At 35.3% G+C, this 16085-nt stretch overlaps 1 long non-coding RNA gene across 1 annotated transcript in view; it reads right to left on the reverse strand.

Moving 5' to 3' along the window:
• The window catches only part of LOC148112640 (uncharacterized), a 176316-nt gene that overhangs the window by 80157 nt on the left and 80074 nt on the right, over nucleotides 1–16085 (reverse strand). The window lies entirely within an intron of this gene.

Raw genomic sequence — 16085 nt, forward strand, 5'->3', positions numbered from 1 at the left:
CTGTCACAACAGTTTTTTTGTGCACTTGTTTTGTGCACTTGTAAAACAGGGAAATAAAGACAAATGAGAACTGACAATATTTCCATACAGTTATAATGTATGCATGCAAAGTGTATAAGGGAAGAGATATCTAAGCAAAGATAAGTAGGATCAAGAACAAGTTTTTATGAGTTGACACTGGGTTGCCTGCAATAAAGTGAAACACTATCCAGCAAAGTTAACTCCATGTTACAGTCTGATTTTAAAACAATACTTCATTATTTTCTAATTAACAAGAAGATATTCCCAAATCCTTTTCTTATCACAATTCATTCATAATTTGTATTTGATTTATATAACCATTAAAGTTCTTCAATCAGATGATAAGCACTGCTCTAGTAAAAAGGTATCACAGTCAAGCAAATATTTGTATATCGGGTAAGGGTGAACATGAAAAAGTTTGCTATTTGTTATCTACTGTATTAACCAAATTTATATGACCACCCATCTATCTAATGAATCTCTGGACAGGAAGAAAAATTTAAAATGCCATTATACTATAAGTACCCCCCCAAAAAACCATATGGAATGACCACATTGCTTCATTCATTGTTCTCTTCTTTGTCTGTTATGGAGGAGCTCCTGCTGGGTCTTGTGATTGGGAGGTTACATCTGGTGAGGGTCATTGGGAGGTGAAGTGCTGGTTGGTGAGGGCTTGTGTGCATTGATGCAGGGTCGGTACTATCTCTGGTTAACTATGCAGTTGGTTTGGATTCTGAGGGGTTCATAGGTCAATGTGTCTGTTGTTGGAATTGCTTGTGGGGTGCCAGGCTTTGATGAACTCATGAGCATGGTGGGTGAGATGATTTTTGTGTTGCTCCAATTGAACTGGTGCTGTTTGGTGTCAGTATGGGTAGAGATTAAGGATTTGGGATTGTGATATTTGATTGCCAGTTGGTGTTTGGATTCTGAGGGGTTCATAGGCTGGTTGTAGATCAATGTGTCTGTTGATGGAATTGCTTGTGGAGTGCCAGGCTTCTATGAACTCATAAGCATAGAGGTAAGCTCACCAGAGACAGCACCAACCCTCAACCAACCCACACAAACCCCCCACCACCAGGACTTCACCTCCCAATGACCCTCACCTGATGTAACCTCTCCATCACAAGATCACACTGATGACTCATACCTGACCCATCACAAAACCTATTACAAGACCCTCATTTAACACACCCACACCTAACTCAACATAAGACCCATCACAAGACCCAAACTTGACACACCCACATCTAACCAATTGCCAAGACCCGCTGACCACACGAAGCCCTTATAAACAGAAGAACATTGACACTGACATTCCCTAAACTCTGCTGAAGCTTTAGCTTGGTAACAAAACATTTGGAACCAAACGCACAAGCTCAGAGAACGAATCTCACCCTCATCCTACACCTGAGCTACAGATATTTGCCACTATTACAGATGATATACCTATTTTTCTTTATTTTTTTCATTAATTTATTCTGTCTATTATTTGTTACTTTTACATAATCTTCCACATGCCATGGTCATTGCCAGACAGGTCTATAAATATTGACCTCCACTTCCCATGACATCTTCAGTGAACTAAAGCTTTCATATGAATTCCAGTAAGACGGTGATCTATGAAGGCTCAATTTATTTTTCTCTAATTCCAAAGCTATGAAAACAATAATCTTGGATTATTTTGAAGAGAGTCAATAAGTAAGTATTGTTCTTTGCACTTTTGCTCATATACCCAAGAAGCAGGTTGTTTTCTTCTTCTTTTCCTAAGATACAGACTTTCCTTGAACAGGATCCAATGTCAGATCTGGCTTTTGAAGAAGCAGTTAAATCAGTGGACATGACACTTCATCTGAGAAATTATCTAAACGTTTTATGGGGCAGGAGAGAATAATCTACAACCCCCATTCAAAAGGGGTAACCTGAGAGCTATTTCAATCCTGAAAATTCCATCTGATGATGCTTGTAATTTTAAGATTCTTGTAATGTTACAAGTAATAAATTGCAGTTGATCAGAATGTCCTGATAAAATTGATACAATGAAAAAAACCACTAAAATTAAGAGGTTAAAGTAATAAGAAGCTAAAGATAAGACAAATGAGAAATTGATTGCAGCTTAAGCTACTCAAGACAAAACAAGATATAAAAAGCTGATGGCCTGCCAAGGAAGCTTTCAAAGTACTCAAGGTCAAGCACACAAAAAACCCCACCCTCTACTTAATTTAATCTAGAACATACAGTTTCTAAAAGAAGCCACAGCAAAGTGTGTTCATTCCCTGTTTCAGTACACAGTGCTGAAGTTATTGAGGCATCTTCTAAATACAAATACTTTCAGTCTCCAGATCCTGTTATTATTGGGGTATAATAACTTTTGGGGTATAACTGTGACAAATGAATTGTAATTATCTTTAAGAATTTCCTTTAAACCCTTTAATTTTTAATTTTGCATTGGAATATATATTTAGTATTGTTACATTATTTTTAGAGGGTTGTTTTTAGAAAATCTAATTACAATGCTTTTAAAATTCTATTAAAAACTACAAAAAGAAGCTTTCAATTATTCAATCTTTGTACAATAGAGAACATGCAGACTAGGATTTTTATTTTTTTGCTTTTTTATTGGGGGGGGCTCACTTTTGTTTTGTACCTTGAAGTCAGTCTTGAGGGTGATTGTCTGAAGAAGTCCATGAAATTTTCTTGGAAAGATTTCAGAAATGATTTGCCACTGTCTGCTTTCTAGGGTTGACAGTCTGGCCAAAGTTACTCAGCTGGCTTCCTGCCTAAGGCGGGACTAGAACTCATGATCTCCCGATAGACATTTTGCTGTAAGCAGCATTGCATTATTGCTTGCATGACTGTCTCTTTGAAACATGTGTGCAATGGCATAATACATATACATATCATGATGACTCATCACTGCTCTCATCAACTAATTGATTATTTTATGTCCTTCTGGAGGCTGCCATAATAAAAGCAATCAAACTCAAATTTTCCCCTAAATTACAGTCTTATACTATGGTAAATTAATATGCTAAGATACAAATTATCTTGTAAGCCAACATACTATTACCCTACCCTACCTATTAGGAAGCATATGCTGACACATTCTCAGGACACTCCAATTTAATATATTTTGCATTACAGATTGATTTGATTCCGTTTTCTTATTTATGCTACCAGTAGTCACAATAATGAGATAGTCACAACTTATTAGAAACTGTAATGTCCTATTCAAATGCCACATATTGACTTCAATGATTTTTGCACAGAGAAGAATGGCACAGAGGAAGCAAATCCATGGAACTGAAGTATTATTAAACTGGACTCTGGCAGAAAAAAATGTCAGTCAGCACGAATTAGTCTGATGTAGTACCTTTATTCTGTAAACAGTCATTTGATGCATAAATTAAAATGCAAGCTCCCAAGATCAGATCTGTCTTTAAAAAACCCTCCCGAAGTAAGCAAATATTTTAATTCATGGTCTAAAATTCAGTGCAGGATAAATTAGTCAACTTACATGTGCAAGGACATGCATATCTAATGCTTTCTAAATATCCTGAGCAATCAAATTTATCAGGTCTTCAATACAAAATCCAAAAAGAGCAGTCTCTTCTTAAAGGACAAAGAAACTGCTGTAGTCATCCTCATTAGTGTTTAATGCTTTGCCAAACAATCAATTTTTAAAGATTCTGAGAGCACACAAAATTCTTTTCAAACAGCCAAATTACTCCTGTACTAGAAATCTTCCTTTTAATCAAAAACAGCCAAATGCTATTTCATCAAGAACCATTGGCTGACATTTTTTATGAAAAAATAAGCAAGGCCAGTCTTTAGTACAGACCATCTGTCCTGTGTGTGAAGAAAGATTACTGTTTAAAGTTGATAATAACCTTGCATTAAATCCTGAAGTGAGGTGACCATTTATTATTGCTAGCCATCTTATACACGTTTCACAAAAGAACAAGTTTGTCAAATGTTTATATTACTTACTTACTGTAATGTCTGTTCATAAATCTATGCTTGGTCCCAAAGTCTTTTTGGAATACAATGGGATATCAATGCAATGCTGCATGTCTTTTCATTGTTGCCTAAAAAAGGACTGGTAAATTCAGAAACTCATTATTCAGAGACACATTTCCTAAGTCTTATTTATTCTTGGCCTGTATTTTTCTTTTCTAATGGACAATCTGAAATAGAGAACTTCATTTTGATTTTAGTATTTAAAGGTGATTTCTTTCTATTACGTAAATGTGAAGCTGCTCAGTGAGGCAGACATTACATGTTTAACTAGGAACTTAATAGTCACTGGTTCTTTCTCTATCCTATGAATAGGAAAGCACATCATATAATAGTCACAAAATGTTGATAGGAAAGAATTACTGCAGTAGTGGATGTCGTACAGTAGGGCATATAAGATTTATTTGGTAGAAGACAAAATGATTAAGGTGATACTCATCAGGTTTCTAGCCTCCCGGCCAGTGGCGGTACAGCAAATTTCTGAGCTCCTGGAAAATGCTGATATCTCAGCTACTTTAGGGGATCCTCAGGGATCATAGCTGTCCTGTAGGGACAGTGAAGAATGGAAGCAAAGGCAGGCATGAACAGGGAGGTTGCAAACTCCCTGAAGTGTCTGTATCAGCCTCTGACCCAGCAGCAAGCGAAGACAGTCTTTAGGAACTGTCAAAAGCCAGGCTTGCCACATGCAAGATAAGGGAGAAAAGAACGAGGAGCGATGATGAAACTGGGAGTATGAGTATGAGGAGTTGAGGGAGATGTTGCAAAGGATGCGAGAAGCATTTAAGGGAAACTAAGAAGCAGAAGAATGGATAGAATACAAAAAGAAAGAAAGAGAAAAGACAAATGAGAAGCAAGAATATAATGTGGGAAAGAAAATAATTGAAGGAAAAAATATAGATGGTCACACTGAGCTTAACAATGAGAAAGCAAAAATTGATAGAGGGAAATATCTCCCAAAAAAGAATAAAAGAGAAGGAAAGAGGAAAAGAGTAAAGGGGAGAATTAAAAGGGTAATAAAAGTCAAAAATTAGAGAAAAAATGCAGGAAGGAGGATACAAAAAACACATAAAGAAGAAGAGGAAGAAAGAAATAAGTGAATGGAAGAAAATATTAAGGAGTGGAATACAGGAAAGGTTAAAAGAAAATGGTTAAAAGGGGGGGAAAAAAGAAATTGAAGTAGCAATATCTTGAAGGGAATGATATTAGAAGTAGAAATTGTATGTAAGAAATTAATTGGAATAAATATATTGATTACTGTAAAAGGGAATATTTGATTGAAATTAAGACATAAAGCTGAAAGTTAAGAAATGTATGTTGAAAGTAAGAAATGAAATTGAAATGTTAGATAAATGATATAAGAAAATGTTGTAAGCGGACCATCAGATGTAGAATGGTCCAAATGTAAAAATAATTGGAAGTAATTGAAATGATAGGGTAAAAGAAAAATAACTATTAAAATGAAAATAAGGGTGGAAAGTTAATTAAATTGAAAAGATTTTAAAGTAAATATGAAATAAGTTGGAAATACATTGTTAAGAACTTTAATAGTATGATGGAAATCTTGAGGAATATATGATATAAAGAGAAGAAAAACGGGGATGCCTGGACATCATAGAAAGAGCACTGAATTGAAAATAAAAACAGCAATAGAGAGAGACAGAAGAAGGAGTAGGGAGATTGAAGGAAGGGAGAAGGAGAGAGAGGAGCAGAAGAAAGAGAAGAGGAGAGGAAGACAGGAAAGGGAAATAAGAGTAGGAGAGAAGGTTAGATAGAGGGGAGGAAAGGAGGAGGGGGAGAAAGGGAAGGGAAGTAGAGAAGGAATAGAAGAGGAGGGAAGAAGAAGATAGAAAGGATGAAAGAAGGGAGGGAGAAGAAGAGAAAGAGAAGAAAGATTGCTGTAAAACAAAAAAGATGAAATGGAGGAAAGGCATCCCCAAATAGGTTTAACTATATCAAGATAAAGAATGAACTATTTAAAAAAATTAAAGGAGAATGGAAAATGATTAAGAATGGAAAAAATAGAATTTGAGGGTGAAAGAAGATACTGTTTATAGAAATAAGAAAAGAAAAATTAAAAGTTGATTAATAAATATAGAAAAAGAACACTTTGGCAGAAACAGTAACAAAGTAAAATATATTTGAATATGATAAATTGTATATGATATGATGTGATACGGTCAATGCTCTGTTTCAAAAAATATGCGGGTGTGTATTGGGAGGGAACCAATAAAACTTGTCAAAAAAAAAAAGCTTTCTAGCCTCCCACGATACTCTTTAACTAAGATTGTACACACTTTTAAAGGGTAGCTTGAGTCAACAAATTTTTGTGGAAAACTGCTTTAAAATTCTTTGTGATGTGGGCTCTCAGACCTAAATGATCATGATCAATTTGCTTCCCTTACAGGGGGAAGATTACAGGGTTACTGTAAGTTTAAAGTGTACAGGGGAAAAAATATGTTTGCCCAGTGTGGAAAATTGAACATACTTTGTGAATCAGTCTATATCTATCTAATTATACTGTTTAAGATAAACAACATTAATAATTCAGTTATGTAATTTGGTTCCATAAAATGTAGTAAGATGTCACCCATTTGGAGCTTTTATCAGAATAGATAATTCATACAGAACACATCTACCAGTGGCTGCAATTCATGAAAATTACAAGATCAGAGCCAGGATACTTAATAATAGCTGCTAAGAAATAACAGCACAAGAAGAGTGTTCCATTTAACAGCTTGCATAGGCTCTCCTTATCTTTTTAAATCTGTATAACCCCTTTGAATCAACCATCTGGGGCTAAACAGACACATATGTTTCTAACTAAGGCTGAGTTATAAAAACGCCATAGATCTAAGAATATTTCCACATGGCAATAGAAGAGAAAAGTCTCATCCATGTTTTCTTTTTTCCCCAAGGCCTAAATATTTCTCAGACAAATTAGGCTTTCAAGAAAGATTCTATTGAGAGCAAGTTGACATTCATTCAGATTAGTGAAGAGGCTTATCATTGCTTATTTTAGATTTCATTGTTAGTTAAATGCAATAGATGGTAAAAAGCAATGAACCATAATGATTTCACATTTATGGAAGGCTGGTTACAGACAATTAACATGTATTAAACAATAATTGGTATGACTGAATAAGTACATGAATTTTCACAAAGAAAACATATGCAAGTTTCATTTTTATGAACATGCATTTTTCATTCAAGAAGCAGCAATTGTCTTGCCTTACATCACACATATTTCTAAAAGTTCTGATTTTTAGAAAGATCAATGGAGTACTGGCTATGTATTATTTTTTATAATCACTTTTTATTTATCACTTTTTATTCTTAATTATTTCATATATTTTTGGGGTTTAATAAGGGGTTTAATAAGAAATATTTCAAAAATGTCCTTTTCATCCATCTAATAAGAATGTCTGTTCATTTTTTAATAGTTGCTAGGTTAGAATTTGTTCCAAAAGAAGTATGACCATGTAAATCTTATCCAAGAAGTTGTACGCAATAAAACATAAAGATGTTTACTTTTTTTAAAAAAAAGTTATACTTAATGTAATCTATATATGTAATGTAATGTAATTTAATGTAAACTAATTAATTTAATATTTTAAAGGCTAGGGGCACTTGTGTTCTATTCAGCAGATTTCCTGTTTCACAGTTGCCAGTTCCCTGGTGAATCATTTTGCTAGACTTTCTCTGCAACAATATAGCTTTTCATTGGGAAGAAAATGTTTGCCCATTATGAACATTTTGCGTAATCAATATTGAAGAAGAAAAGAATAACTTGATATGGTACGAAGTGAGTCCTTTTTCTCAAGAAGCAATTTGTAGCATTGGTGCAATGTGGAAATTTGCTTTTGTGTATGTACAAAAGAGAGAGGAGAGATTTAGCATAAGCAGAATTGGAATGGGCAGCTCAGCTGCAGGGCCGGATTTTCCTATAGGCTAACTAGGCTTCAGCCTAGGGCCTCAAGATCCAGAGGGGCCTACACAGTGTGGGATTCTGGGGGTTCTAGGTGGCTCCGCCGAACCCTTTGTTAAATTGCTGGCTTGCCCCGCCCCTCCGCACCACTATTTATTGCCAATAAATAGTGGTGGGCGAGGGGCGGGGGAGCCAGCAATTTAACAAAGGGTTCGGTGTTTTTTTTGTAATTTTATTGGCCCCCGGAGCTCCAGCATAGGCTAATTGGCCTCCCGGCTCTCAGCTGATTTGTCTCCGCTGTTTTGCTTCCTTCCAAAGAGTGCTGATTTTTTTTCCCCTAGCTATACTGAGAAACGAAAGTGAAACTGCTTTGCTGTTGCTGCAAGGTTGGAAAATTAGGCAGGCAGAATTCTTTTCTTTTTCCTCACCAAAAAAGGTACGTGCAGACAATGGGAAATTTAGGGAAAAAGAGAAGAGTTCAGATTTTAAAACACAAAAGAAAAAAAAGCTGTATTTAACTAGGGAATTGTAATAATTGAGATACTATTAATTGTATATTTCTGAAAGCAGAAATGGTTAAGTTGTGGTTTGGAGGAATATATGGGGGAAATTATTTGGTTTATTATTATTGGTAAATATAATTAATGGATTTGTAAGAAATTGGATTGCATGGAAATAATTGGAATATTCATGTTCATATTGATTAATATACAAAAAAGGTAGTTATATAACTAATTGATTTATATTAAAATGTTGAATTTATATTAAACAACTAATATTACATAATTAACCAATGTGAGGATGGATATAAAAATAGATGACAATGGGAAGGGGTATAATATAGAATAGAAGGGAAAAATTGAATTTGATTAAGATTAGAGATGAGGATGAGGGTAATATTGGTTTTTTACAAAAATAGATGAGGAATAAATATGGCAAAAAGGAAATATAGAAATTGTAAATTTAATTGAAATGACTAAACACTGTTTAAATTTGTGAACCGGCCAAATACTCTGTTCAAAGAAAATACATTGTATGTTTGTATGTGTGTTTCTAATTATTGTTATTTATTCATATTTGTTCTCTTTTATTCTTTAAAGTTTAACAATTCATTCTTTATCTTAATATCTTTATATTTGTTTGGGGTTGGCTTTCTTCCCTTTCATCTTTTTTATGGTGCAGCAATCTTTCTCCTCAAACTTACCACCTCTCTTTTCTTTCCTTCTTACTTTCTCTTCCTCCCCCTCTTCTTCTCCTCCCTACTTCCTCTTCCTTTCTCCTTCTCCTCCTCTCTTCCTCCCTCTCTCTCCTACTCTAATTTCCCTTCCCTTCCTTCATCCCTCTCTATTGCTGTATCCTTTTATGCATATGGACTACTCAGAGGACTGAAAAAGTTATTTCTGACTGGTCCTTGCACTTTTGACCAGTCCTCGAACTTACGACTGTCCTCACATTTTACGTTTTTGCCCTATCTTGTCACCATGGTGAAGAAAAGCAGTTGTGAAATGAGTGACATGGTTGTTAAGAAAGCTGCACGGGCATAAATGTGAGGATGGTCATAAGTGTGAGGACCGGTCAAAAGTGCGAGGCCCAGTCAGAAATGACTTTTTTCAGCCCTCTGGGTAGTCCTTTTGTGCATATGGACTACTCAGAGAGCTGAAAAAGTTATTTCTGACTGGTCCTCGCACTTTTGACCAGTCCTCGAACTTACGACTGTCCTCACATTTTACGTTTTTGCCCTATCTTGTCACCATGGTGAAGAGAAGCAGTTGTGAAATGAGTGACATGGTTGTTAAGAAAGCTGCACGGGCATAAATGTGAGGATGGTCATAAGTGTGAGGACTGGTCAAAAGTGCGAGGCCCAGTCAGAAATGACTTTTTTCAGCCCTCTGAAAAAAGTCTATGCACATAGCCACGCCCACCCGGTCACATGACGAGCTACCCACGCCTACACAGTCACGTGACCAGCTAGCCACGCCCACCCGGTCACATGATTGCCAAGCCACACCCCCAACTAAGCCACGCCCACAGAACCTGTTGTTAAAAAATTGAATCCCACCACTGGTGAAAGGGCCTCATAAGTGGAATAGCCTAGGGCCTCTTTCAATCTAAATCCGGCCCTGCTCAGCTGAAATGGTATATTATTTCTGCCTCAATCCTCCTTGCAGCAATCAAGTGACATTTGACTATGAGGCACTCTGCTTGATTGTTTATGAAAAAACAACCAGAAAGCTCAGACTGCCCAAGGAACTGCTGATACAGTTCTACAAAGGAATTATTGAGTCCGTCATTTGTACCTCTGTAACTGTCCGGTTTGGCACAGCACCCAAACAAGACAGACACAGACTTCAATGTGTGGTATATAAATTTAAATAAATAAATAAGTAAGTAAGTAAGTAAGTAAGTAAGTAAGTAAGTAAGTAAGTAGTTAGGACTGCAAAAAAAAACAATTGCTACCAGTCTGCCTTCCATTGAGGACCTGCATGAGCCAGAAAGAGGGCTGTGAAAATATCTACAGACACCTCACATCCTGGACATAAACCATTTCGACTTCTTCCCTCAAGACAATATTACAGGGGATTACATGCCAAAACAACTACACACAAGGACAATTTTTCCCTCATGCCATCACTCTGCTAAACAACTCATTCCTACAATACTGTCTTATGCTCTGGGATGTCAAATCACCTAGCACGGCTGTATTACTACTATCCTTCTCATCTTTCCTATTACCTATTTCCTTACCTTCTTGTGACCATAACTTTGTTGTTTGTATCATGTGATTTATATTGATTGCTTTTATTAGTATCCTATTATGATTTCTGTTGATTGCTTATTTAATAATCTATAACTCACTGAATGTTATATCTTACGATTTATGATTATTGTATTTTATTATTATTATCATGATTTTTCACTTGTTGCTTATAGGTGCACTAATTGCTTATGCACCGGAGACAAATTGCTTGTGTGTCCAATCACACTTGGCCAACAAAATCAAAAGCAACTCCAACAATATAGAAAGAAGCCTTTGGAAAACTCAGCTGTATAGAAACTTTTAATCATATTGTTATGGTATGGTAAGAAATCTACAGTATATTATTTGATTGCTTTTTAGCATGCTTGATTCCTTTTGTGTCTTTTCATTGCTTCTTATTCTCCTTCTCTTCCTCCTCCTCCTCTTTCTTCACCACTATAAGATAACAGAAGCAACAGAAAGCAACCAAGAAAAATGTTAAAACTGAGCAAAAAGTATGTGCCATGATCAATCGATCTAAAACCCATTTTAATGAGAAGCAACCATTCAGTAATATATTTTAAACAAAATTTAATTTCCTGCTTACTTTTCTTTATTATTTTAAAATGAACTCAAAAACAACCATACTTCATATTGTAAATTTTCCATAATTAACAGGAAAAAAAATGTTCCTCCTGTTTCTCGCTTTCCCTGGCACACATACACAATCTGAGTGGCTCTTGAGACCAAGAAAATAAATGATACATTTTGCTTATAAAAAGGAATATACAAATGAAGGCAAATATATGTGTCCCAGGATAATGTTGCATGATCCAATCTGGGTCAGTCACCTGGACCAGAGGTTTAGCCTTCTGAGCTTTCAGATTTGTACTGGAGCCCATCCTCAGGGAACGTCTCTCTAGTAGAGTGTGTGCTTTGGCCTACTCCCTGCGTGGTATTTATATGATGCCTGTTGTATATAGCTTTTTAGATATTGATTGGGGTATAGATCGCTGTCTATTAAATCATTGACTGTTTTTCCTTGTGCTGCAACAAACAGCCAATGAACTAATAGCCTGCTATCAACAACCCAGTCAACATCTGACTGACCCAGATTGGATCCAGCAAAAGGATTATAATCCTTCAATAGGGGAGGGAGAAAAAGGCAAAGGGGATCTGGGGCCAAGTGTTTTGCATATACTTGGCAGAAGTCCTATAACCTGCATTGTGTCCAAAATCCATAGGGGGGCAACCATATTTTTAATAGGAAACATCATGGAAACACAAAAGTGACCTTTCAAGAATTCTGTAAGTTATAACAGAATATAAAGCTAGATATATTGACCACCTAAAGTAAATAGATATGCTTCTTTCTTAATTGCATTTTTCCTAAAAATCAATGTAGGTGTAAAGACAGACTAATTAATCAGTGTGATCCAACTAACGCATTATCAACCCATAGATTTATTACAGTGGTTTCAGAAACCAGCAGTTCCCTTCATATTAACAATGAGCAGTTATTTAGAATCCAAAGTGCTGTGTAACACTTTTGTATCTTTTTGGTGCAATGCTGCCCTCCTGTGGGAGAAAAAAATCACATCTGGCACTGTACTAGTTTTCAAATTACATTTAGTTCAAAATTTTCTGCAGATACAAAAATTGAAAGCAAGTCAAATCAAATCTGCCTTTAATGACATAATGCTCTATCATTAAATGGTTATCAGAGAGATGCTTACAAATTTTCTGAACGTCTCTCCGGATTTGGAGTTTCCAAATTGGCTAAGAGTAATTTTGCACTCTAATGCGAACCCAGCAACATTTATAAGCCTGTTAAAACTCTGTGGAATTTACTGCTAAATAGTATAGGATAGAAAATTATGGAAGGCAAAAGTAGTGGAATATATTTCACTACTTTTGCCTTCCATAATTTTCCCTACAGTCATAACATGCTCTTTCACTTCCTCCATCATCAGTCACACTTTTATCCATAGAGAGCTATACAAAAACTTTCTTAATTCCCTTCTTTTCATTTTATTTGTTGTTCTGATTGGAGTCCACAATTTTATAGTGAACCAGCATTAATTAGTTCTTTCACCTTTATAATGTGTAAATTGGACTAACATAATTACACTGGAAATGAAATTTATATAAACAGCATGAGCAATTAGGCATCATTAAAGTCATATCAATTAACATTTAGACCAATAATATCAATTCATGACAATCACCATTAACCCTTATAAGGGTCAGGAGAACTATAAGTTAATAAAGGTTATATAAAACAAGTTGCAAAAATATATTCAATAAACTGGCTATATTAAGCCTAGAAATAGAAAAGAAACTCCATCAAATATCTTACAGAATGTCAGAAAGCCAAGTTGGATTTAAGCCATATCAGGCTTTGTATACCAAACAGAGTGCCTTGAATATAGCTCAGAAAACCAGGGTAACTGTTTCAACATCTCTACACATGGAGAAAGTGCAGATACTGAATGGGAAAAAATGCAACCAACATTTGTCCACTATTTGCTTGTGTGCTTATAGCATCTCTCAAATCCTCCAATTCGCCAAATGAAGTGCATAGGACATTTTCCAATTTATCTTCCTAAAATGAAATAGGAGCCTAAACACTTCCCTGGAAAACTCATCACTCTCTTCAGGTCCTGTAAAAGACCCCCAGTAACATCCAGCATGGTTTGCAATATAGATTGTCGTTGACTTACAACAGTTCAATCATTAACGTTCAAAGTTACAACGGTATTGAAAAAGTGACTTATGACCGTTTTTCACAGTTATCACCTTGGCAACATCCTATGGTCACATGATCAAAATTCAGATGTTTGGCAATTGGTTCATATTTATGTTGCTGTGTCCTAAGGTCATGTGATCTCCTCTTGCAGCCTTCTGACAAGTAAAGTGAATGGGGAAACCAGATTCAATTAATCTAGACTGCAGAGTACTATATGTCTTCATTGGACATTCTTTGCTACTATAGTTTCCTAGTCTTGGGTCATCACCATGTTAGACTGCCTGTGTGAACATTCTCACCTAAAACATACATTGTCCTATTTCCCAAATACTGTCATGTTTCTAGAGAAATGAAGTTCATGGTACTCAGTGGACTTTCTAAAGTGCTTAGTTATTCCTAGAAATCCATGACCCATTCATTCCCTGATTACCAATTTCAAAGACAGGTCTTAAATGTGGTAAAGATACATACAATGATTTCTTATTCAGATAAAACTATCATATTGCTTATCCTATTACTTTAGTCAGAAAACAAAATATTGGGCACATACACAGTAGATTTAGCTTCTTAAACTCAGATTTAGAGCACCAAGTATCAATAAACATTTTTGGTGTGTTTTTAAAAAATCTGGAAGACCAGCATAATTTAACATTCCTAAATTTTCCATGTTAATATCTCCTTCTCCACAAATAACACTCTAGTAATTCTGAATATCTGTCCTACTATGGATATAAATATGTGCCAGCTTTAATGAAAATCCAGTATTTTATGACCTCACAGTTTTAATAGCACTTTCCAAAATCTGCATAAATATTAATTGTTACTTCCCTAATACTGTCATAAATATTTGGGAAAACCTAATAAAGTAGCTCAAGGTGACAGTGTTCTATTGTACATTGCTTTAATAACTTCCCCTAGGAGTATAGATTAGTTCTTTGTCAACAGATAGCTGTTGTTATTTTCCAGCAAAGTGATAGAAATGGATGGAGTCTGGCAGAGTTTTAAACCATAAATCAAGTAGAAGAAAGTTCCATAATGAACCTAGCTCATTTGGAGGCCTGTTCAAATTACTGGGGAGTTATAATTGTAGTCTAGATTAAAGGGAATGGAATTGCTGAACCCAAAGACTAGCCCATAATAGATAGAACAATAATGCCAGTCATCTCACTTCAAAACATAATTGGCTCTTTTCAGCCTGTATAGAATGTACTGTAAGTATTGTTAGGAAATGATAATTACCTAACTTGTTGGGTTGGCCATATATAAACCATCATTATAGCTTTAAGACTGCTGTATTGCATCATACTGTGTCCTGATTGGTTAGCTCTGTAGACAATGTCTTTAAGAGGGAGCTAGAAACATGGTTTGTCTCTCTTTGCTGCTCTTTGCTGATCGTTACTGCTTTTTGCTGCTTTTTGCTGTGTTTTGCTACTGTTTGCAAATACAGAAGAACTGATTATTGTGTATGACTATGACAACTGGTAAGAAGACTTTGTTATTGGATTATCCCTGGACTATTATTTTACTATCTACTGCTTTATATGTGTATGATCTGGACTGTTTATTGGACTGTGCCTTATTACTATTTCCTTTTCAGTTCATATATAACAGTGAATTTTACTTTTAACAAGCATGAAATAGATTCAGTGATCCATTTTGGAAGGAATCTATAGGTACAAAAATTAGAATATAAGTGGTCACAGCTTTATTGGAAATTGTTAATTTAATTGATGCATAATTTAAACATGTGACAGACACATAATTTTGCACAATCTTCTTATATACTTTAGGCTTGAATCAAAAGAATATTTTAAGATGTATTATTATTCAACTTGATGCCATAGAATTATGCTGGGACTATAACCCCTTTGGTTATGTTGCTCAGGAAGACAATTTTGTAGCCAAAATATAGACAAAGCCAGTTCAAATGAAAAGGCCAATCTAACCTGGAGATGATGAGAAAGTTATTTCCTTTGTGTTATGCTAGGGGCATCATCTGCCTGGTGATTCTTAAAAATGAATCAATGTATAACCGTTAATGTTGCCAGGTGTCCACTATTTGAGCAGACAGTCCACTTTTTTCACATTATGTTCACTATTTTTTTTCACAAAATAGTGGACATTTTTTTTATTCAAAAGCTTTATGATGAAATGGTACGTAATCTAAAGCTGTACAGTCTAAGAGAATAAGGATAGGAGAATCATGTTTTGTCTTTTTTTTCATAAGTTAGAATGAGACAAAGATTGAATATCCATTGATCTCGATTCTCCGAAAAAATTAATGATGAGATCAAAATAAAAATATATTATAAAATTATGTACAGTTCACATTTTTAAAATGTATTATAGCTTGTGTCAACTGACCTAAAATGGCGTCGAGTGATGAGAGTGACAGCGGCGAGATTTCGAATTCTTTAAAACGAAGGAGAGGAATGTGCAAATACACCAAAGACTGGGAAGCTACTTTTGCATGGATTACCAACAACGAAACCGACAGAACAAATACGACGGCCTACTGTAAATTGTGTCAGAAATCGTTCACAATTGAATATAATGGTATAAAAGCTGTCACACAGCATGCAAGCACAAAAAAATCATTTAGATAAGGAGAAAATAGCTTCCAGCAACAAGCGAATCAA

The sequence above is a fragment of the Pantherophis guttatus genome, chromosome 8, assembly GCF_059756535.1.
Source record: "Pantherophis guttatus breed Tessera chromosome 8, ASM5975653v1, whole genome shotgun sequence".
Taxonomy (NCBI): domain Eukaryota; kingdom Metazoa; phylum Chordata; class Lepidosauria; order Squamata; family Colubridae; genus Pantherophis; species Pantherophis guttatus.